The sequence below is a fragment of the Pyxicephalus adspersus genome, chromosome 5 (assembly GCF_032062135.1).
Source record: "Pyxicephalus adspersus chromosome 5, UCB_Pads_2.0, whole genome shotgun sequence".
Classification (NCBI taxonomy): Eukaryota; Metazoa; Chordata; class Amphibia; order Anura; family Pyxicephalidae; genus Pyxicephalus; species Pyxicephalus adspersus.
In genome coordinates, this window is record NC_092862.1 from 107,691,067 (window position 1) to 107,715,732 (window position 24,666).

General features: G+C 38.2%; 1 protein-coding gene across 1 annotated transcript in view; it reads right to left on the reverse strand.

Moving 5' to 3' along the window:
* The window catches only part of LRRC3B (leucine rich repeat containing 3B), a 105,391-nt gene extending 85,438 nt beyond the window's left edge, over positions 1-19,953 (reverse strand). Inside the window, exon 1 of the mRNA XM_072412393.1 lies at positions 19,662-19,953. The gene's annotated coding sequence lies outside the window, so the exon portion shown is untranslated. The remainder of the gene's footprint in view (positions 1-19,661) is intronic.
* Positions 19,954-24,666: the final 4,713 nt, after the last annotated feature.

Genomic DNA, 24,666 nt, shown 5'->3' on the forward strand with positions numbered 1-24,666 from the left:
ATCAAAATAATAATGCAAATTTTTAATAAAACTTTTCCACTTTTATTACATACCCAGAGACATCATCACTAAGTCTCAGTAATGCAGGCAGATGGTGGGTGGTAGGAATGGCCCGTAGGGTGCTATACATAGCCCCTGCAAACAGTAAGATGTGATAATACCCAAAGTATACTGAGGCTCTATGAATTCAATTACCAAAATCCAATGAAATAAAGGGACGGGAAGACACTATGGGGTCTATTTATAAATAAGTGAATCTGACATTAACTAAAACATACCCTGATAGAGAATCAGTTACTGCTATTGAAACACATGGACCTGGAAGATTCTCCACCAAATGATGTTTCAGGGAATGTCAGATTCACTTTTTTATAAATAGAGCTCCTATGTAAATTAAGTCACATTAGATGAGGGACCCACAATGACAGCTGATGATGACAGCAATGCACACAAGATGCTTTATGGCAAAATCCACAAGATCAAGTCCACTCATTATCACGCCTTAGCAGTTCAGAAAGGATAATTACAAGGGATATTGGTCAAAACTGGGAACATGACTGGGCCTTGTACGTCCTCCCTAATTTAATACTGTATGACTGCTTGATGTATCATATGGTATAGCTGCAGCTAAATATTTACTCAAATGCTGATTTAGTTTTCACATTTAATTGGTTCACATTGGTTGGTTGTTTTGCATTTGCACCTGCCTTAAAATAAAATGTAATTAACAAAAGATTAAAAAAAATGAAATTAATAAGGCAAGCCCAGTGCAATTGGCTTCGGGAGGTCTGTAGAAACAATGATTTATATTTCTCAACATATAGTTTCCTAAAGCCCAACTACAGATTTATAATTGTAGCCTGGGAGGTAGATTTCTCATCATCTACTGATGAGACAGAAAAGTAATAGGAATCATCTACAATTGGGCCACCGGCTGCTCCAATGACGCCCACTACTCTCATTTCTTGGTCTGCAGTCACAGGCTGTCGGAGGGACAGGAAATGAAACATAGGTTGGGCTTGGATAGAAACCTGTGGGCAAATGAACAGGTTTAAGACAACACAGCCCCATCATCTTGATCACCTATATATTTCCTTTTCCTCTGCAAATACATTTAGATGCCGAAAAAAAGAGAAAAGAAGTCCTGAATAAGTTCTAAACTCTAATTGGAGATTAGACAAGGCTGAGGACTTTCTGCCCACTTCCATGTAACATCACAGGACCAATTACCTACCACTAATGCTGTCATATTTGCTCTAAGTAATTGTAATAGAGTGTCAGACAGAGGGAAGGAGATAAGAGAATGCGGCATTAAAGCAAACCTATTGTTTTAATTACTTTCCTTTAATTATGACACTTGAATTTTCCCAAAATTTGCACAGTAAAAAAAGCAAAATTTTTACAAAGCATATACTTTCCACCTTCAATTAACTAAGGTAATATATTCTGAAATATATTATCAAACTTCTATATTTGTGCTGTGGGCAGAGTAAATAGTACCAGAGAAAAAGCATATTAAATATTTCCAATAAATTATAGTAACTTGTATTGCTCTAGGGTATTCAGCAACAATTTGCACATAAAAATATTCAAAAAACAGAATTAGCAATGCAAAAATGGTTTATAACATTTAAAATTAGAGCAAGCATTTTAATGTAAGATCAAGCTAATTTGCTTTTTATTATTTATTTCAGTTTTAATACATTGCAGAGATAATTTGGTGTGATTTAAAAAATAATGACAGGAAAATTATTTTTATTTATGGGAACAAAGAGATATTATGGCAAAACAGTGTCTTAGTCATGATGGTAGAAAGCATCAGGAATAGGTGCCATAGTGATGCCATCATAGGATAAAGGAAGGGTGGTATTCATTTTTATTCCAAGCCTATGTTCTGCAATTTAGTACTGGACCTAAAGGAAGCATTGTTACTGTGCTTGCATTAGTTTCACTGGTCAACAACATAGTGAGGGCATGTGTCCACTTTTTGCCAACTTGCAGCTTGGGTCAGAAAAAAGGGAAGCACTGGGCACTTGTAAAAACTTTCTGGGGGATGGGGGAGCCCCCAGAATAATCATAAGTGCTGAATAATCATTTAGCTTTAGGACAGTAGGGAATTATAATAAGACCAGAATGCACAGGCACCCTGATTAAAGCTTTGCACATCAGTGAATTTCATAGTAAGTAGTTTTTGTTTTAATTTAAGAAGGTGTTCAGCAATGGAATCTTTTATATTGCTCTCAGTAAACATTTCTGTTATAGTTAAACTCAAAGCAAACAGCCATAAACACAGACTGAACTCTTATATAGGAGTTTTCTAATCGTATGTAGCATTACTCTAAGAACCACAGGTTTATTCCAGAGGTTGATAGGGGTTCCATGAGCAATTTGTTCCTTTCAGGTTAGTTTAGCTGAAACCAATGATTTTTTTGGCTTTAAGTAAGGGTGACATTCTTTTCACGGACAACAGTAATGTGAATTGTGGATATATATTAATTATAGTTGAGGTTCCTTAAAGACCTGAAATTATTTACAAGTGTCCCCCTGTGGTAAAAAGGTTGAGAAAGTATGCTCTAAGGCAGAGGTCGGCAAACTCCGGCCTTTAGGCCAGATACGGCCTAGCCGGTAGTTTGTTCCGGCCTAACGCCCCCTGCCCGATCCAGCCCAATGGCGGCTGGCAACCTGCGGCTCTGCAGAGCTCCGAGGCCGCCTCCTTGCTGTTGCTCCCCTATTTGGAAAGGCTCCCTGAAGGGAAATCCCCCTCCACCGCAATGCATACGGAGGAGGGGGATTTCACTTCAGGGAGCGTTGCCTGATGGTGGCCGGAGCCATTAGGGCGGGAGTCCAGCCTAGTGTGTTCACGGCCACCCCTGAAATGACCTAGTGGCCATAAAAGGTTGCCAACACCTGCACTAAGGTGTAGCAAGTTGAAATCTGCACCCAAATCTCCTGGGTGCATTTACCCTCAGGGTTGAGTTCTTGGCATACAGTGGGAATAAAAATAAGTTGAGCATATGTCACTTTAGCAGGACGTTCTTCTTGTGATGTCTAGGAAAAGCTTCCTTCCAGCCATCCTCAGACACTTTTCAGAACAGAAGGTTTAACCTGAAAATGCTCCTTTCCTTAGCCACCTTCTTACTAATTTCTTCCTGGATGACCCACCTAGGAAAACAGAGAAGATTTTGCAGGAGGTTACCCGCAGGGCCCATCTCTGAGTGGGGCAGGCCAGGGTTCAGGGCCCACAGGCTCTGGCTGGGCAACACCAAATCCCAAAGACCCTTGTCTGTGCAGTTCCCCACAGGGGATTCTTCTGGAATGGTTGCTTAAAATATATATCATCTTTCCTCAGCTCTCAGTGCTACAAAACCCTCAGTCACTGATTTGGACAGACAAATATTCTTTACATAATTATTGCCCTTCTTGGTCTGTCAGCTTGAAGCACTTTAACACTAGCAGACAGGAACAATTAATATAAACAATTTTATTAATGAATTGTAACCAAAACATTTAAAGCTAAGTCTCCCTACAGCCCAGGTACCAATCAAATGCAGAATATAGGTCTTAAGGTAGGATCCCAGCACTGGCAAATGATTGGCATTTGTCGTACCGGCACCGGTGACCTGACTCGTTTCTACTATAACTAAACCACACAACTAGGTCACTTCCCCACCTCCAGGATGTGATTGGCCAGTTTAGGAAGAGCAAAGGTCTAATAAGCAAATTTCTGTTCTTTCTCCTCCTATCAACATGATCCTTGTTGGTTGTTTGCATGTAGCACATCCAATGTGTTACCCCTTTCACTTGCAAATGGAATGCTGTACAAGGGATTACATGGGGATGATATCAAGTAAAATTACACTTGTTACATTTATTAACTTTTTATGCACCAAACACATATATAAAAACTGATATACTATTATTATTAATTTTAAACAGGATTTATATAGCGCCAACATATTACGCAGCGCTGTACATTAAATAGGGGTTGCAAATGACAGACTAAAACAGACAGTAATACAGGAGGAGAGGACCCTGGCCCAAAGAACTTACAATCTAGTACATATAAGTATTGGTTTGATATAGTCCATCAACATCACAAGAAATTTGCAAGTTTATATAACAGCCTAATGTCCAAAACACTGCATTCCAAATCCTGCAAACATATTTTACAAACCCGTATCAGAAGCAAACCACAAACGTCTGGGAACACTGAGCCGTATCCATGATTCAATTAACCTGGGGGGTCATTCCTTAAAAACAACTATGGGGCCCACAGAGCAATTTAATTATTTCATATCTGCTTTTATTATGGGGGAACAGCATTTTTTATTAAATATTGTTAAGGGAATAGATTAAATAAGCAAATGAATCAGGTTAAAAATCTCCTTGCGAACTTAGACAATCTGCAGAATCGTGCAGCTCATTAACCATGCTGACTCCATTGCATTACTTGCTACAAATAACGAGTAGGCAGAATGGCAAAAAAATATTTAAAAATAATCATAAATATAATAAACCTGATCTTACCTGGTAATCCCTAGCAATAAGTTTTTGGGCTCCTGGATGTAATTGAATAGGAAATGCGTTACATACAGAAAAGATCAGTGCAAAATACAGAAAAGTCTAAAGACTAGTTAGCTGCGATATTTTCATTTTTTCTTTGGGCGCTTTGATCAGAGGGCATTCTCCACCATCTTGAACTCACATAGGTTTAATTAGCTTTAATCTGCATTTTCTGAAATATGTGATTTATAAGCCATAGCAGCTGATGTTGTTTTTACCATAGGGATGTATACAGTGCTTATTTCTAAGTCGTTATCCAACAGAATCACCTTCACTATTTTTTCTAGTGATCAATGTTGCTATAAATCATAGGAGTGGATGTACATATGTTTTGGCAGGTGAAATAGCTCCATATATGTATTCTGTCAGTGTATTTAGCTGCTTGTCTAAAGTTTAATAATATGCAATATTAGCTGGATATATCTTAAATTAAAGTTAGGATATGTTTATATTTGGAAGGTTATACATGTACAGAACCTAAGATATTTGTATAAATCTATAATTTGGCTGAATTAGATCCTGAATGCATGCAAAGTAATTTAATTTGTATACTTTCATAACGTTCACTGTGTGCAAAGGTTTTTGCTTTTCTATCACCTTAAATCTACAGGTAGTCCCTGGGTTACATACGAGTTAGGGACTGTAGGTTTGTTCTTAAGTTGAATTTGTATGTAAGTTGGAACAGGTACATTATTATCATACTTATTATCAGTTACTGTATTAAATCCTCACTGTGAGGTAATCACAAACAAAGCAAAAAAATGGAGCCTAGACATTTATTACCTTCTGGAGCAAGCTGTGCTTTGATATGCAAAAAGAAACAACTACAGATTTTTACTTGGTCATGAAAGAATTACAAGAGGCTGCAGAATAAGCTCACACTCTTAGATCACCCACAACCTCAGATGTGTTTAGCAAAAGATTTCTTCTGCACGTCATACAAACCGTCCCCCTCCCCCCTTCAAGCCTCCCTTCTGCACTCAGCAAGCAGGGAAGCCCCGTTCTTATCTAGGAGGCATCCGTATGTTAGATTTCCTTAACCCGGGGGCTACCTGTATATGTTACTAGCAATTGATTTGACAATACTTAGGAAGCTTAGCTTTTTTCTATGTAATCCCAGAAATAGTTGCAAATAAATGTTTTAAAGTGTTTTATAAATGCTTGGTACAAACCTTTTATAATATAAATTTCATCTTCTTCAGTTGAAATACTTAAATGTTCACAGGAGAATCCGTAGTAGTTGATTACAACGATGAAAGCTTTAGGCAAAGAATATAAACCTTGCTGCAACCAAAAAATGAAAATCTTCAATCACAGTTAGCAGAGGCAGGGGTGTAGGGCACAGCAGTTCACAATAAAATGCTAGGTTCTTCACAGTCATGTAAAGCCCTTAGGTTTACTTATAAGCCAGATAACAAAATATTATATATGGCTGAAGACATTCCATTAATCACATAAGACAGAATGTTGCTTTTCCTAACTTCATGGGGCTAATTATGTAGGTACTACTAGCACAAATCCAGCTCACCAAGCACGCACTCTAACTGCAAGATTTACCCAACACAATATTCCCAGGTGTATCTTGGTAGCCAAACTTGTAACTCCAAAGATGAAAAAAGACATAGGCTACACTTCATATTTAGCTTTTGTCAAAAAACCATATCAAACAGATTGCCCACTCCTTTTAGAACAGCATTTCCAGGGTTCTGTACAACGATTGGGTTTCTGCAGAGGTTGTAAGGGGTTCCAGATTATGGGGTTCCCATAAGATGATTATTGATTAGTTCTTGGTGCAACCCCACCTGACAGCTGTTTGAAACCAATGACCTTCATAGGTGTTCCCTGACACATACCAAAATGATCTGGGTTACTTTGGAGTAAAAAAGTTGATAAAATCTGCTCTGGAGTACATAAAAGTATATGCCAGTATACTACTTTAGACTGAAAAATTTGCAGTTGCCTGTTTTCCAAATATAAACTTGTTTTTCCACAGGTACTGCTCCAGGCTTGTATATTATGCAAAAGCCCATAAGTACACAAGGGATCTGTCACACATCCAAAATCAATGGAAAGAAGAAATAAACCAGCTGGTTGCTGGCTTAGCCTTTGATGCATTTCACCTATTACTGGGCTTATCCATAATGGAAAGTGAGAAAGAAGGGGAAGAAAACGAAGGTGATCTGTAATCAAGCATAGTAATCTGAGTCTAATTTAATAAAAGTTTACAGTGAGATGAGGAGAGGTCTTCAGATAGGTGTGCTATCCTTAGGGTTCTCACTTATTCACGAAAATGGAAAATCTGCTAGTAGTTAATCATATTCAACACAACTTGTTCTTGTAATGTAGAAGACATTTTGTAGCTTGTCCGGGACACTTCTTCAGAGTTGAACAATTGGCTTGGGCAAGCTATAAAAATTCAACATTATGAAAATAATCTCTAGTATAATGTAAATACTACTAGATAAATACTCACAAACAAGCGCAAAAAGCTTTATATACATCCCAATACAGGCTTAGGACTAAGTACTTGTAGTAGGAAACGCGTCACGGTGCTGTTACGCTCCTTTGTATCATCTAAGCTCCGATTCGGAACTGAATCTGGCAAACCGCTGATGAATACTTGTTTGTGAGCATTTTTCAATTCATTGGGACTAATTGCTAAATGTATATAACTGTTATACTGTGATTTAATTATAACACAAGCTCATAAACATGTGATAATTAAATTGAACAAAAATGGGACTTTTCAGGCATCAATACATTAAAAAATATATATAAACATCATTTATTGACGGATCCATAAAAACGATACAACTAACATTACAGTGCTGAATCTCTCATGAGCATTTGCCCTTTCTTCACCTAGTCTTTACACTGAATTAGAAAAAATGAAGAATTTCTGTGAAACAGCATTAACAGTGAACTGTAAAATCCCCTGCACCTGTCATCGCACCTAGCTGAAGTGTTAAGTCACTTCAAAGGAAAGCCACCGCAAAATCTGCCTATAAATGAACACCAATTCAAGTATTTCCATTTCAGATTGTGAAATAAATAGACTAACATATATTAAGTTTGAGATTTCTTGAATTTAACTAACTAGTAAATGTTGATAGATGCTGAAAATACAAAGATTTACCCAGCCTAGATTTTTTTGTTAGGTCTCAAGGGTGGCAAATCTTTGCCATTAGCTTTGTATCAGCTTTTTTTTTTTCCTATTTGAGATTTCGACAAATTAATATTGCATTTTTCACATAATACATGGATATGTTAAAGGGTATATAAAATGTCTCTAGGTAAACATGGTGGAATAATAAAAGTGGTCTGAGGGGCAGAAAATTAAGATCTGGCCATATAACCCAAATGATTGTTTTAATATTCCTATTGCAATAACTCTATAACTGCTTCAAGGCCTTCATATAAGTCTCATTTACATATACCAATCCGTAATAATCTAAGGTCAGATACCTTTTAAAATGAGAAAACACTGTGACATATAATGTAGTAGAAGAGAATAGGATTTTTTTTGTTATGTATTATGGTGGCATTGTAGACAAGTTTAGAGCCTACATCCCTATTAGGTGAAAACATCCTCAGGGCAAAGAGATAAATACATGATATATATATATATATATATATATATATATATATATATATATATATATATATAGTGAAAATGAACATTCATTTGTTATATTTTTAGAAAACTGACCACTTGTATTTTCTTTAGGGCAAAAACTGCACTACAGCAATACTTTGCATGATATATATATATATATATATATATATATATATATATATATATATATATATTTAAATTGTGAAAAGATTTGTATTATTTCTGTGCAGTCAATCTTCATACATCTACCACGCTGCCCAGCCAGACCATGTAGCCATCTTTATCACCTATCTACCTCTAGGATGCATAATAAATTAGCTTTGTCTTTAGTGTTAGTTGGCAAGATGATAATCCAGAGTATTAATCAAGTAAAAATAAAAAGTTCAAAACAGAATAAAACATAGTAAATGTAGATAAAAAGTAGCAAGTATTAAACACAAAAGTGCTGATCCAATATTGTATATTTCACAGTTCCGCTTCAGCTCTGCTTTGGAGTTCCACTTGCAAATATTATTCTACTCCGGTAATTACCAATTCTTTCCCAATTGACTTATATATCAACGATTTAAAATTTAATGCACTCAAAGCAATTCAGAAAACTGATGCATAATGGCATAAAGTCCTTTGCAGGACTAAAAATAGCTACAGAGCCCAGAGATGAAAATTGCGTGCATTTATATTCCCCGTCATAATTCAGATATCTGCCATTCATGCTTCATTAACACCATTCTTGTTTTGTTATTTTAATGGCAGTGTTTCCTTTTGTGAAACCCTCCACTCACAAGGGTCCAATGAAGCCAGTCAGAAATTATTTAGCTCAATATACAATATATTTAGACTAATAGCAAAGAACAGGAAGACTTCAGTCATGCATTGTAACATCAGGATAGGTTATATGCCTTAAAAATTGTCTCCCTACACTAAATGGGAAAATTGCTTTCCTCAACCACAAAGCTGTGACATAATTCAAGCTAGAACACTAATGCATCTAATGCTTGCTTACAGTAATGTTCTGTTAGATCCTCGTTATTATAATATTATAATGAGGTTAGTAAGTCAAACAGCGTAGCTCATAAAAAATAAGTGAAACAAGGAAAATAGGCAATAACCGTGCATGTGGTTACTTTTTGGCGATACTTTGACAGGATCACGATTACTTGTACTCTTATTTAGGTCCACATAATGGTACCTTTAAGCATTAGTTGATCACATTTGAAACATGAGAGATCAGAAAGTGTTATGTCTGCAGTCCCCAGTGCTGCCAAGGCAATTGGTTGTTCTTTTATTTGTTTATCGAGTTTGGTATGTTGCCTATACCCCTCTTTGTTTTAGTAGCCATAGCTCTAGTAAGACACTCCCAGCCTCTCCGTGCCCTATTTAGTTTCCACTTCTCCTTTGCTAAGTAAGTAGACTTTGAGACAGAAAGTAATTTTTACCTTCAGAACATCCTTTGTATTGTGCAAAATAATACGAAGGATGTATTACGTTTAGAAGTGTTCCTACTTCTAAACGTTCAACAAGTTGAGGTTGTAAAGGTTGACAGCAAGTTCCCATTCTGCCCCTGTAGACTGGATCTCTACAGGTATGTCCTTTGCATTAAGTGACATTTGAGATTGATCATTACTTGTAGGTGCCCCTATGCACCCTAGTACAGACTGTCAGTTGGATTTGGTAATGGAATGGCTGGAAATGGAATTGAATGGGTAACAAATTACAGGTGTTTTTTGATAATACATCCAGACTGTATGGGTATATATATATACCGGTATATATATATATATATATATATATATATATATATATATATAATTTATGCTCATTAAACTGTGAAGCAACTAGAATGTATGACATCTACCCTAAGGCCCATGTCACACATGCTGGCAGCAACTTATCAGAATGATTAGTAAGAGAGAAGCAATAATTATTATTTCCTTGCTGACCAAACCCAGGAGGTGCCGCTGCCTTACTGTCTTCGGTTAAGGGGTTAATCGAAGGGGTGAGATTCTTCAGCAATTTGGTGTATTACAAAGAAGCAAACCCATAGGAGCTGGTGGGAGATCCCTGTTGCTAATCATATGGCACCAATGACAGGACTGATGATGATGTATAGGGTAGAAAACAATTGTACATTGCATTACATTGACAATCAACTTTGTGTATGTTCGTTGTCTGATCAGCTGTAGAAAGTTAAATATTACACACAAATGGATCTTAAAGCAAAGCTATATTTAACATAACAAAATGAATGTAAAACTAACTAATTAAAATGTAATAAATTAAAATGTATAAACTCCCACTATTCAAATCTTGTTCTAAGATATAGAATGTTTCTAATCCACAACAATCACATAGGAAAACTGACTCAAAATATATGAGATACGTTATGGGTGGAACTTTAATTAAGCCAGAACTAAAGTTCCACTTTTAAAAATGTTCGATTGTTATTGCAGAAAGGGACAGGCGATGTACCATCTGCAATGTTCCTTCCCACCTGTTTCATCTTGCTGATGTTGTTAGTAAGTAAATTGCTCCACAGCTTCTGCTTTCAAGTGTACTAATGCTCATCCTCTTTTCTGTGGGTGCTTGACCAGGACTACATTAGTTTGGGCAGACCAATTCACTAAAAATAATTGGAGCTTACATCTTGTCTTTGGAGCTTACATCTTGTACATCTTGTCTTTTTAGACCCCAGCCTAACTTGTTCCCTCTTCTCCCACAACCCAACAGTGATATAACCATCACAACTTTTTGAACCCCATTTTTCGAGATCATACTTCTCTTATACTAATTATTGCAGAACTATCATGTCTCATTACTATTGGCATCTCTGTAAACTCAAGGGAAAGAAAATCAACCTAAAGGTCTCAGAGAGGGTTAAGAGCTACAATAAGTCCACATCTTGTGTTCCTTTGCTGTCAAGAACCGTGGCTTATGATTATAACAGTGGAATATAAGCAAATAATAGCTACTCTAAAGCTGCGTACACACTTCCAATTTTTATCGTTCAAAATGAACGATGAACGAACGACAAACGATCGATTGGGCAAAAATCGTTCGTAAAAAAAGTAACCAACGACGCCGACGAACGAGGAAAGTCGTTGGAAACGAACGACCGGACCGGCGGATCGGATTGGACGACGATCGTTGACCATCGTTCGTGTGTACGATCGTTCGTTGATCGTCCATGGTCTGAGAATGCGTGACGAACGAACGTTCGTTCACTTCCTGTCGTGCACGTCACTCCCTCTATCGCTCAAACGATCGTATCTATTGTGTGTACAATATCTACGAACGATCGTGTCGTTATCTGTATGTGCAGGATCGGTGCTATACGATCGTTCGTAGATATCGTGCTGGATCGTTCGTCGTTCGTTTAACAACGATAATAATTGGAAGTGTGTACGTAGCTTAAGGCTGAAATGTTGATATTACTGTATATGACAAAGTCAATTTGTTTTCTTCCACATCATTTTAATTTTTGTTTTAAAATACTGACCAAACATTATATTTAGATTTTTAAAACTCTTTGATATGCTTTTTCTAGATAAGCAGCTTAGAGAATTCAGTTTCATTTTCTAAGCCGATGGGGTCACAAATCTTAACATTTATACTGATCCATGGGGTATACTTAAGATGTTAGGGATCTACCACAGCATTTAAGTTTGGATTTATTTTCTCCTTTTACTAGGAAGGAAAAACAAAGCCCTTTGATTGTTAGGAAAGGAAGTCTTGACAGCTGGAAACATGTATAGTATGTACAGATAATTTACATGTGTCCACCCTGGGTTATCCTTTCATTTTGTATTCATAGGATAGGGCAATAAAGGTGGAGAAAACAAAATGTATATAAAGAATAGGGCTAGGACTACTGACATGGAATAAACCATAAACCCTAGTGCCTTCCAATGCTCCTCCCTATTTTTGTTTTTTACTATTACTTTTTTTTCTCTAACGTTACATCTTTTTTGGCATTTTTGTACCTTGCCAGCTGACATCAGTTGGGCCTTTAGCTCTTAGAGAACATGGACTGGTTGAAAGTCTCTCTGGAAATTATGGTGCAGGCTGGTCTTTTTTTGACATGTTTAAAAAGTACCCAATATATTGGGTGCTCATTGTATTGTTGTTACCAGCAAAAAGTAATTGCCCTCTTAAGCAAATATAATATAACTGTGTGTATTTAGGAAGGAGGCAGAGGCATGATGGAAAGTTGGGAGTATAGTTAAGAAGAGTCGTGGTTGCCAGCAGTCAAGTTCAAAAGGTTAACTGCCTCCACACATATATTCTAAATAGAATTCCCTCCTTTGGCACTCCTACTGTTTAATAAATGGGTTTTCCTTGGTTACTGTGAAAGAGGACCTTGTAGATCACTAGCTGTAATGCTGTAACAATACATATTTACAACTATTTGTCAGTGCTCAATGTACTTTTCATCAATGCCTTGATGTACCACATAAGCCCACCCTAGTCTCTTTGGTTAGTAGTCAGGTAATCTTGGCACAAACCCTTTATTGATGGAGCAACTTTTGCTACATGACACCTACAGAAAGTCTGATGCAAAAAATGAATTTCAGATAAATCATAATCAAAAATAGTGTGAGCTAAATTATACTACATGTGTCACAAATAAAAAAAAAGGTGAAATAATATATCATGACACTATTAAATTAGCTTAGGAAAGGAAAGTAGGAATATGTACATTTAGTCCAATAATATTCATCCAACCAGATACCTACCTGTCCGCTTGACCCAATTCCCTCTGATCTACTCCGTTCCCATTCCTCCACCCCGGCCCCTACCCTAACCAAACTATTCAACCTCTCCCTTTCTACTGGTAAATACACCTCCGCTTTCAAACATGCTATAATTCGCCCTATCCTGAGAGAACCCCCACTAGACCCCTCCATACCTTATAGATACCGTCCTATCTCCCTTCTCCCATATGTCTCCAAACTTCTTGAGCGCCTTGTCTAAAAAAGACTCACCAATTACCTGAGCACCAACTCTCTCATTGACCCTCTCCAATCTGGTTTTAGAGCTACCAATTCCACTGAAACAGCCCTTTCCTCTGCTTTTGACACTGTTGATCACCCCCTTCTAATACAAATCATGCGCTCCATTGGTATCAGTGACACTGCCCTCTCTTGGTTTGCTTCCTATCTGTCTGCCCGCTCCTTTCAAGTTTCTTACAATGGTAATTCCTCCTCACCCACTCTCCTCCCTGTTGGTGTTCCCCAAGGGTCAGTCCTTGGACCGGTTCTCTTCTCTGTACACCTCCTCTCTCGGTAGTCTCATATCCTCCCTTGGCTTACAGTTTGCAACCCCTATTTAATGTACAGCGCTGTGTAATATGTTGGCGCTATAAAAATCCTGTTTATTAATAATAATAATAACAATAAAATAAATTTAGGGATTATCCTTTGTTGAAGAGGTAATTGAGTAGCATACAGCTAGGAACCTGATGCAACAAAGAAATCCAAAACATATATGTTCCGCTGTTCTAAATTTAATTGTGTTACCTAACCTTGGTAATCAAATTACTAAAAGAATACTTGTAGTATGTTACTGCAAAGCCCCAGCAGAAGCTTTACTTTAAATAACAAGGTGATGTAAGTAAACCTGAATCCCAGACATTGACAAAGTGACATATATCATACATATTATCCACAACAAAAAGTTTTTTCTTGAAACAAACACCCTACATGTAAAAGAAAACCAAATCTCAATGTAACGTAAAAGTGTATGTAAAGGCAAAACTTTGAACAATATTTTAACTTTTGGTTGTGGTTCCAAAAAAGGAACCAAAGGTATACCTAATGTATAAAAAGTATAACATAATCCCTATCTAAAAAAAAGCTCTGTGCCAGACATATATTCCAGCCACCATTGTATACTCGTGTTTCCAATAAAACATTATAATATCTTGTTATTAGTGTCAGTGTTTTAGTTTTCCCTAAAATAAAGATTTATAAAAACTAACTAATTTAAAAGCCTTCCATCCATTCTTCATGAACATATTGATAATTAAAACTCTAGGTTGTGTGGTCTCTAAAGCCTCAAACACTGAGGGTTGACACCTTTGTTTAACACTGCTCATGGGAAGTAGCACAATCAGGACTAACAATGGGTTGGTCGTCAAAAGCAACAGGAAAAAGCACAGCACATTCTATTGTAGAGTGCTTTATTACTACATAAGAAGGGGAGTGGAGTGGTCTATTTTATTGGAGGAAAAAAGGGTACAGCACTGTGTAATATGCTTGGTGCTATACAAATACTGTTTATTAATAATAATAATAATAATAATAATAAGTTAACAATAAATAAAGTTATACCAGCTACTTCATTTTTCTCTGCACTGAGTTCAGTTTTGTGTTTTAAATACATTATAATGAAAGATTGATCTCTATAACTTAAACTCCATGAAACAATGGCCCTGATTCATTAAAGCTCTCCAAGGCTGGGGATAATACACTTTCACCAGTGAAGCTGGGTGATCCAACAAACCTGGGATGGATTCAAAGCATTTGCTGGCAAATAGCAAATGACATTGAAGAAATCCATTCCAGATTTGCTGGATCACCCAGCTTCACTGGTGAAAGTGTATTATCCCCAGCCTTGGAGAGCTTTAATGAATCAGGGCCAATGTGTCATCAAAGTTTATAGCAGAAACAGGTTGTTAACTTGCCTTCAGGGCAGGATTGATCGCTCCACGGTTCCTGCAGCTACATAGGTCAGTGGGGGATTGTTTTAAAGCTAAAAGCTTTAAAGCTTTCTTGTTAACAATGTATCTACAGCCTGGGAACAAGTTCACTTACAAAGGCCAATAATGTAACTTAATTAAGGCTTTGACATAAATCCAACGTAGTTTAATTATATTTAATTAAAACTTTAATAAATATGAATGTTAGTGTACTTGGTGGACTATGATAAGTTCACATGCATTATTTCTTTTAGGCACAAACTATATATTGAATCAAGGGAAATTGTTTTTTGCTTTGCTCTTTGATCTGACCTGTCTGTTTTTCATTTGCTTTAACATTTATTTTAACTTTTTGATCCTTCAGTACAGTGAATCAGATATGCACCATTAGAGACCCAGTAAACAGACAGACCAAAGCTCTAAGTAAAATCAGTATTTTTTTAGCTTTAGGGAATGAAATGCTTTGTATAGTTTATAGCTATATGGATTACTTGTGCTTTTTTGTTCTCGGTTCAATGAAAATGAATAATTAATCTTTATTTTTTTTAAATAATTACTAATCTTCAAAAAGAATATTGCACAAGTTTTATAGGAAATGATAGCAATGGTCTACTGCTTCAGTATAATAACGATTTGATTTTAGCTCCAAGCCAATTTTAACTAATACAGACTTAAAATGTCATATGGATGAAAACTATAAACCCCATGGGTGCAGACCCATATTGTCATCTCTAGATTTATTTTGGGGAATACTTCCCATTGTTCTCATAAGTGCCAGGCATGGAAGTAATATGCAGTTACTTGTACTTAGAAGGAAAATGATAATATTAGGTTTATTAAATATGACATTAGAAATAGTAATGGTGTGCAAAGTGTAGTTCTGGATACAAACTGGAAACCTCTACATTGTTTCTTATAGGTGACTGCACATGGCTGCAGAGGGCAAGGCATATATATTAAGAGGACATCTGACCTGTGACTCTTGAGTTAAGTATTTTTTTTTATCCTGGTAAATAAGGATTTCCCAAAACGCCTTGTTGGAAACTTTACAAATGATAAATATATATACCCAAAACAGACAAATGAGACCTGAAAATACACAATTTTTTTGCTAATGCAATGCATTGCTTGCATCAGATTATGCAAGAAACCATTGATGACAACAAATGTTGTTTAGGTTACCATACAAGTAACATCATGTAATATTGTGTGCATACATACACATGTATGCACACAATATTACCAAATAAAAGATGCACCACTACCAATTCCTGTAACATATTCAAATGAAGTGACTATGACTAGAGGCTCCATTCTTTCATTTCTGATCAAAACTAATTTCATTGACTCTTTCCCTTCTCCCTCCCAACATTCTGCTAGTCTAAGCTACCCTGTTATACATTTTAAAACATATACAGTCTGAACACACAGCACCCATCATAATAAACGGCACTTATCACACTGTTTGCAGGCAGTTCAATCCAACATGACTGTGGAATAATTAGAATGTATTGTGGCTACATTACAAAGGGTGTGTGCACAGTACTGTGAGGAATCCACAGGCTGCAAAGATTTACATTGCATGCTTTTCTCCATCTACCAATGCCTGCTGCTTCTAACAAACTCTGCTTATTTTATTGTTACCACCAAGGCGGTGTGAATACGTACACTGCATTTCTAATAACATATTGGAAAATTCTCAGGCTCAAGGACTGGGCAAGGGGGCACAGTGCCCAGGCTTGGCTCTTGTCTCAGGGATCACCAGCTGCATTCATAAATAACCTCATTATATCCCTCTCCTTATAAACAGCATGCTCCATGTACTCTCTGATTCCATGGAAAACTGATCCGGACTGACAAACAGCTATGAAATGGAACTAGGTTACTTCTATGATGTGTATCTTATGTTTTTGTTTTTCCAAAGAAGCCATATTTTATGAATGTGTTTTGGGTATACTATTATATACATGTGATCATTATCAATGCATTTCATATACCTTATAACATAGATAACTTATAGATATAAGATAACTATAAGATAGAATGATAGATAGATACATAGATACATAGATAGATAGATAGATAGATAGATAGATAGATAGATAGATAGAATGATAGATAGATAGATAGATAGATAGATAGATAGATAGATAGATAGATAGATAGATAGATAGAATGATAGATAGATAGATAGATAGATAGATAGATGATAGATAGATAGATAGATAGATAGATAGATAGATAGATAGATAGATAGATCTGTTTCAGTCTTCTCCAGAAAAACAATGCTGTCATCACTCTCTTGTCTGTCTTGATTCAACAGTTCTGGAGTAAATATTATGAACAGATCCCAGGATTAGTGGAGTATGACTGACCCTGGCCCACTCTTTCTACTTATTTTATAATAAATAAGTTACCCCCATACATATCATAAGGGGATTGGCTCTTATTCCCCAAACTAGATGTAAACATGTCAAATACCATCAGAAATGATGAGTTAACACAAAATAGAAAAGCTTCATTGTACATATAGGTCTGAAATGAGAAAAGTCCAGTATATATTTATAGCCATTAGATTATACAAGGGATGTTTAATAGTGAGGTCAATGGGTAGGTCATTATGATTTATTAACTCCTAACTGCTGAAAATGCTAGAATAAAATAAATGAATGTCTAGAAGTGAATACAGACAGGTTTATCTAAGTAGCTCAGACAAAGTGAAATTGGGATTCATTTATTAGGGAGATAATATCTCACCTCATTACAAACATTGATCGGGGACTTTACGTACCAGAGAAGAAAACAAACTGGGTTTATTCCCTAAGTGGGATTAGAAAAGCAGTTTATTAGCATAGGGAACAGGACAAGAAAAAATGTTTGCAGGAACATTATCAGAAATCAACTCAACATGCATTGATCGATTTATAATCATTGATTAGGAACTTTTAAACTGGTTATATTCTCTAATCAGGACGAAAACAGGAGATCTATTATCATTATATAAAACGGAATAAGAAAAATCTTTTACAGCAACATTATCAGAAATCAGTACAAATATTGATCAATTCACAAGCATAGATCAGGGAGTTTTCCTCCAAACAAGAAAAAAAAGGTTTATTCTCTAACCAATACCAGAGCAAGAGGGGGGAGGGGCAGCATATAGAACAAAACAAGGACAACCTTTCACATTGGCATGATCAGAAATCAATTTAATAATTGATCATATTATACACAATGATCAGGGACTTTCAAACTGGATTTGTTCCCTTACAAGGACCATAACGGAAGATTCAGTCCTATTATATGGAAAGAACTAGCAAAAAACCTTTCACAGCAATATTATCAGAAATCAAAGTATTGATCAATTTACAAGTATTGATCAGGTAATTAACCTTTAGAGAAGGAAAACCTAGGACTAAAACAGGGGGTCATTAACATTATATGGAATAAAACATGGAAAATATGTCACACCAACATTATCAGAAATCAATTGTATCCAGTGTATAGATCATTTAAAAGCAATAATATCAAAACTTTCAAACTAGGTGTATTCCCTTACCCGGACCAGAATAGGGCTCATTCTTAAACTATGGAACAGAACAGTAAAGCCTGTTATAGCAAAATAATAAAAATCAGTTTCAGTATTGATCAATTTATAAATATTGATCAGAGAAGTACTCTCAGACATGAATCAGGGAGTTTCAAACTGGATTTATTCCCTGACTAATAACAGAGGATCTATTCTCATTCTATAGAACAAGGAAAATTTGTCACAGTAACATCATCAGAAATCATTTCAAGCATTAATCAGTGAGTTTCAAACTGGGTTCATCCCCTAACCAGGACTAGAGCGTTATCATGATATAGAACAGATATTATCAGAAATCAATTCAGCCATGGATCAGGGAGTTTCGATCGGGGTTTATTCCCTAAATAAGACTAGAACAGGGGCCCATTCTCATTCTCTGACATAGAACAACAAAATTTTTTCCTAGCAGCATTATCAAAAATCATTCCAAGCAATGATCAATTTGAAAGCATTGAGTAGGGACTTTTATACTGGATGTATTTCCTAACTATGGCTAGAACATGGGGGTTATCCACATCCTATAGACCAAAACAAATCTGTCACAGCAACATCATAAGAAATCATTTGAGGCATTGATCAGGGACTTTTATATTGGGTTTATTCCCTAACTAGTGCTGGAACATGGGGATCATTTTCATCACATTCAACAAAATAAAAAAGAAACCTCTCCCAGCCACATCAGAAATAAATTGCTTATGTTGAGAATAGGGATTTGTAGCCATTAGTAAATCTAGCATGTACCCCAGAATGATTTATTTCATTGCAATCAGTATTGCTATCCTGCAGGCTCATCCCCAGCACCAGGGCTCTGTATATGATCGGAAAACAGAAGAATTGAGTTGATGATCAGCAATCTATACAGAAAGCAGCCTTCTTCTTACATAGATATTCCAGTCTAAAATTACCGATCAGGAAAAATGACATCCATTGGGAACAATGGGGATCATGGAGCCGATAATAAGCCATGGCAGGTTAGAAGTGCCTTATTGCTAGTCTCAGGAACTCCTCCATCAAACTTAATGCTAGTTGGATACCGATACATGCTGCCATAATGAGCACAATCCCTCCTCACCTGCAGCATCAGCACCACACATACGCAGCTGCCTGCACAGCATCGGGCTGATGATCGCTGCAAGGCTTTGTCGGAGCATCTGAAGCAACAGGCGTCATCGGGAGAGAAGTGCAAGATGTCTTACCTGGAGGAACTACCTGACGCCGCTGGAAGGGGACGGAGACAGCGACAACATACTGCTTGTGGTCTCCAATAGCTGCCCGGTTGTCAGAGCGATTGCAGGAGCTGACCCGAGCTGTCACTGAGCTCCATCCATCCTAAAGGATCGCAGGCTTATCCAGCAGCAGCCGGTGCCCCTCCTGCTGCAGCCCAAGGGAGGAGAGAGACCGGTGTGTGTGTGTGTTGTGTGTGGGGACTGGCCAGACAATGAACAAGCTCAACACACATACACACACACACACCCTGCACAGACTGACTGTGGATCTGCTCAGCAACATTCACAGGGGCTGGGTGCTGCTGATGTGGGTGGGTGTGATGGTGACACTCTCTAGAGGGTTTCTGTTTTTCAGGCATGACCCTCTTTGCAGCTAATCATCTCTCAGCCATCAGAATGACAATTGTCCCTTTTGCTGTTTTACACAAACCTGTCTGGAATAAATAATGACAAATTGTGTAATACTCCCATGTCCTGGCATAGATTCCTGAAGTCTAGATCATTTACCTAAATGTGTGACTAGGGTAAAATAGATGAAACCGTTCATCCTTTAAATTAACCCTTTACCTTTAACCCTTCAGACTCCATTTAAAAAACACACTACAACCGTATTATGGTATAAAAATTTGGCCATAGCAGCCCATTCTATTGCTATAACCTCAGAGTCCATATTTATTGTACACCAATACAAAACGACAATAACATTTTAAACATTTTTTAAACATTTTCCGCACTTTTTTAACAAAGCAGTTATAATTTTATTGAAAGGTCCATGAGAGTCCCCCCACTCTACTAAATTCATCCCAAGATACTACCACTCACCCAAACAGGCTCCCAGCCGCCAACACACCAGCTCGGGAACAGTTAGCCGGCATCCTTTGCTCCCTCATTGCCCCCACGACAACCCAGTGTCCTGTGGGGCTCCACTTGCCACAAACTCCATACTGTGATGAGTTCCCATTCCCCTGTTTGTATGAATTTGTAAATCCCATGGACCAACCAACTAACTGCCTTTGCTGCCATGACTTAACACCCCCCATGGCCAAAAACAGGGAGGGAGGGTGGGAATTTTCCTTTCCACTGATGTTTCCCTTACAACTGACCTTCTCCCTCAGGCTAGCCCCCCTTTTATGACTGCTCTTTGACCCACCCATCAAGCCTTTATCACCCTATTCCTCTTTGACCAATCATTTTAAAAATAAACAAATTAACCCTTCTTCTTCCTATTCCTATCTTCCCTAATCACCCAGTCATGTAGCCCTCCACCTATATTTTTTATTTTTTATTTTTTTGCTATTTTTTAGAATAGATCAAACTGTTCATCCTTTAAATTATCCCTTTACCTTTAACCCTCCAGACCCCCTAATAAACACACTACAACCGTATTATGGTAAAAAAAAATTGACCACAGCAGCCCATTTTTTTGCTATAACCTCAAGGTCCATGAGAGTACCCCCACTCTTCAAACTCTTCCTGAGATACCACAGCTCACTCCAACAGGCTTCCAGCCGCTACCACGCCGGCTTGGGAAGAGTTAGCGGGCATCCACTGCTCCCTCCTTGCCCCCACGACAACCGAATGTCATATGAGGCTCCACTTGCCACAAACTCCATACTGTGATGGGTTCCCCTTCCCCTGTTTGTCTGAATTTGTAACTCCTATGGACCAACCAACGAACCGCTACTAGCCGCAAACATGACCACCTTGTTCTTGCGAGCACCACAACACCCTCAGTGCCCTTTGCACTCCATCCTTTAGGCCCAAAAACCATAAGTCCGTCCCTACTGCATTTGAGTGTACTCCATCACCTCTCAAAAACAAATGCGGTTTCTTCTCCAAATCCTTGTGCCTCACTACTAAACCCCCAATCCTTGTGACAAACCTCCCCACTTCCTTGTTGACTTTTATGCAAGCTTTGTTTAACTTCTCCACTGACATCACATTACGCCAAACCCTTCTTGCCACATGTTGGACCATACAAATAGTGTATTCGAGAACAGATATCGTAACAGTAAAAAATCGAATAAATATCCCGAATAAGCTCACGCATCCTATTTCATTTCTCCCCACGTGGAATAAAACCACACTAGGAGGCCTAGGCAAATCTGTTGATCTCAGGCAAAACACGGCTCCACTGCATACTCGGGATGCCTATCCACCAGACCTGCGCAGACTCCCGGTTGGCACACCCAACTGCCTTCCGTTCGGCCAAATATCTGCCCGTTTGCAACCCCAGTAAACAGGCTTTTATAACCAGTGAGGGCGGATATACAACTGCAATCACCTAGATTCCCACCTACCGATGCGTTTTAGGACCTCCTCACCAAGCCCCCACCTAGCCGCCTTCGTCACAGCCCCAATCTGGAAAGAATGCGAGAAACACTCACCCACCTTCTGGCCAGAGGCTGATATGCATTTTTTAAATACTGTCACAAACTGAAAGCGAGACAAAAAAGAAAACCATTCTCATGGATAAAGAACAGTCCCTCTTTTTTGGGGCAGACCCCCCAAAACTTATCCACAGCTTGTCACCGAACAAGCCACAGAACCTAGACCTTAGACTTCCTAATCCAAATACCGACCCTACCTTCTTCCAACATAACTTCCTCAGTCATCAAACCCCCTTGTTGCACCCTGCTAGGGCTGACCACTTCATCCACCCATAATGCAGTGAAAAAGGTCACCACAAATAAAGCACGAAGTAGCACTACCTTAAAACCATTCACACATTGTAACCCGACCTGGTGCATCCAAGTCCTGGTATCCCTGCATGCACTCCCCCTTCGGTAGCCACGCAAAGCCTGCCTGACTGCAAAATTTTTTGTGCCATCACGCCAATCCATCAACTTAAATAAAAAGGCCAATGCTGCCAATTTTCTGGCCATAGTCGACCCCGACAAACCCCTTTGGAAATTTAACACCATAAATAACAGTGCTACAGCCTCATCCCCCTTAGGATCTCTGTCCATCCCTTTAGTTTGCAAAAACAAAAACTATTCCCTCCAAGTCCCCACATACGCTTTACACGTTCCAGAGCTGACCAACTGTTGTAAAAATCCAGCGATGATCCCCAGACCACCTTCTAAACCTCTGGTGGGCAAGGCATTCCCCCTCCAATGATGCTGCTTCCCGAAAACCTTTCTCACTGAAAACGATTAAGAGAATCAGCGATTACATTGTCCCGCCCAGGCAAATGTATTGCTTTCACCCAGATATTCAAGCGCAAACACAAAAGTACCAAGTGCCTCAGTAAACAAATCACCGGAGGAGAAGATGCAGAATTATTGTTAATTGCCTCCACCACCCCCATGTTGTCACAGAGAAAACGCACCTGCAATCCCTCAGCACTGAACCCCACAGTTCCAAAGCCACCACAACAACAATTCAAGGGAAGGGAACAATTCAAGTAGCATCAAGTAGCATCAAGTTTTTGCAAAACCCATTGTCTCCCAACTCCCCCAGCCAGGGGTTCCGCACTCCACTTACCCTGAAAATAAACACTATAGCCAAAGGCACCCGACTCATCCGTCACCAGATGCAGAGCCACATTGTCTTGCCATCCAAAAAGACCTTCCATTGTACTGTTTTAAAAAACTTTGCCACACCTCCAGGTCTTCCCTTAACATCCTGGTCAATCTAATGAAATGTCTAGGGGATTTACCACCTGCTTTTGCAGCCGCTAGCCTGCGACTAAAGATCCTTCCCATGGGCATAATTCGACAAGCAGAATTTAATTTACCCAAGGGATTGTAGTTCCCGCAAACAAATTTTCTTCAACTGCACGGCTCGCACAACTGCTTTTCTTAAATCTACCACCTTATCCTCTGGCAACCTGCACTCCATTAGCCGTAAATCCAGCACAATTACCAGAAAACAAAATAGGGTTTACGGAAGTCTTGTCCCCTGCTGCGCTTTACTGACAGCCTGTTGAGCCCCCCTTTTGGCAGCATTAACCTGGGCCTGTAGCCAGGCCACTCAATACACCACAGCTTCCTCTCTGAGAAGGCTTTCAATGTCTGCCATTGCCCGGGGCTTTTTATGGTGGTGCAAATTTCCTTTCCTCTGATGTTTCCCTCGCATCTGACCTCTCCCCTCAGTCTAGCCCCCCTTTATTAACTGGTCTTTGACCTGCTTCATCAAGCCACTATCACCCCATCCCTCTTCAACCAATCATTTAAAAAACAAAAACAAATTAACCCTTCCTATTCCTGCCTTCCCTAATCACCCAGTCATGTGGCCCTCTGCCTATTTTTTTGCTACGGGCTCTTTCTAGGGACTGATAAATGTAGTAGTGCAATGAATGAATTGTGTGTATACTATTTGATTGTTTATGACTTGGTGTGGTTTTTAAGGCTGTTAAGGTGTGATTGTATTTGATATGTATTACTGTTATGGCATCAAGCTCATCTGTTGATATATATATATATATATATATATATATATATATATATATAAATAAATATATATTCACATAGTTTTTATTTTTGCAGGGACAAAGGCAATGATAAGGCTATAAATCCATTGGCCCCAGTGAATATTTTGGGCCCTTACAGTTCACTGATTTTACTAGGAAGCTCTCTTAATGAACCAGTGTAACATCAATAGGTTCTGTCTAGCAATGAATGTACCAAGGCACCTTGTATTTTAAACAATTGCAATATTACTTATAAAAGACCAACTTCTACCATTTTTTATTATTTGTTGACGTCCTGTGCTGTTCGTTGCTGCAACACCTTTTGCATCTAGATTTCAAATATGGAGCTGTTCTCTCTTTAGAAAGGCATGATTAACTGGGAACCAGCACCCTATCTCCCTCTTGTTCCCTATAATAAATTGTGTTTGTTGAAACAGCCATGTTTACCCACCATTGGAAGTCTGTATGACAGACATACAGACCTCCAATGTAACAATGCAAGGTCAGAATTAGAACAGGGATGTAAAGGGCCAGAGACCAGGAAAAAGAGAAGATGGGAAC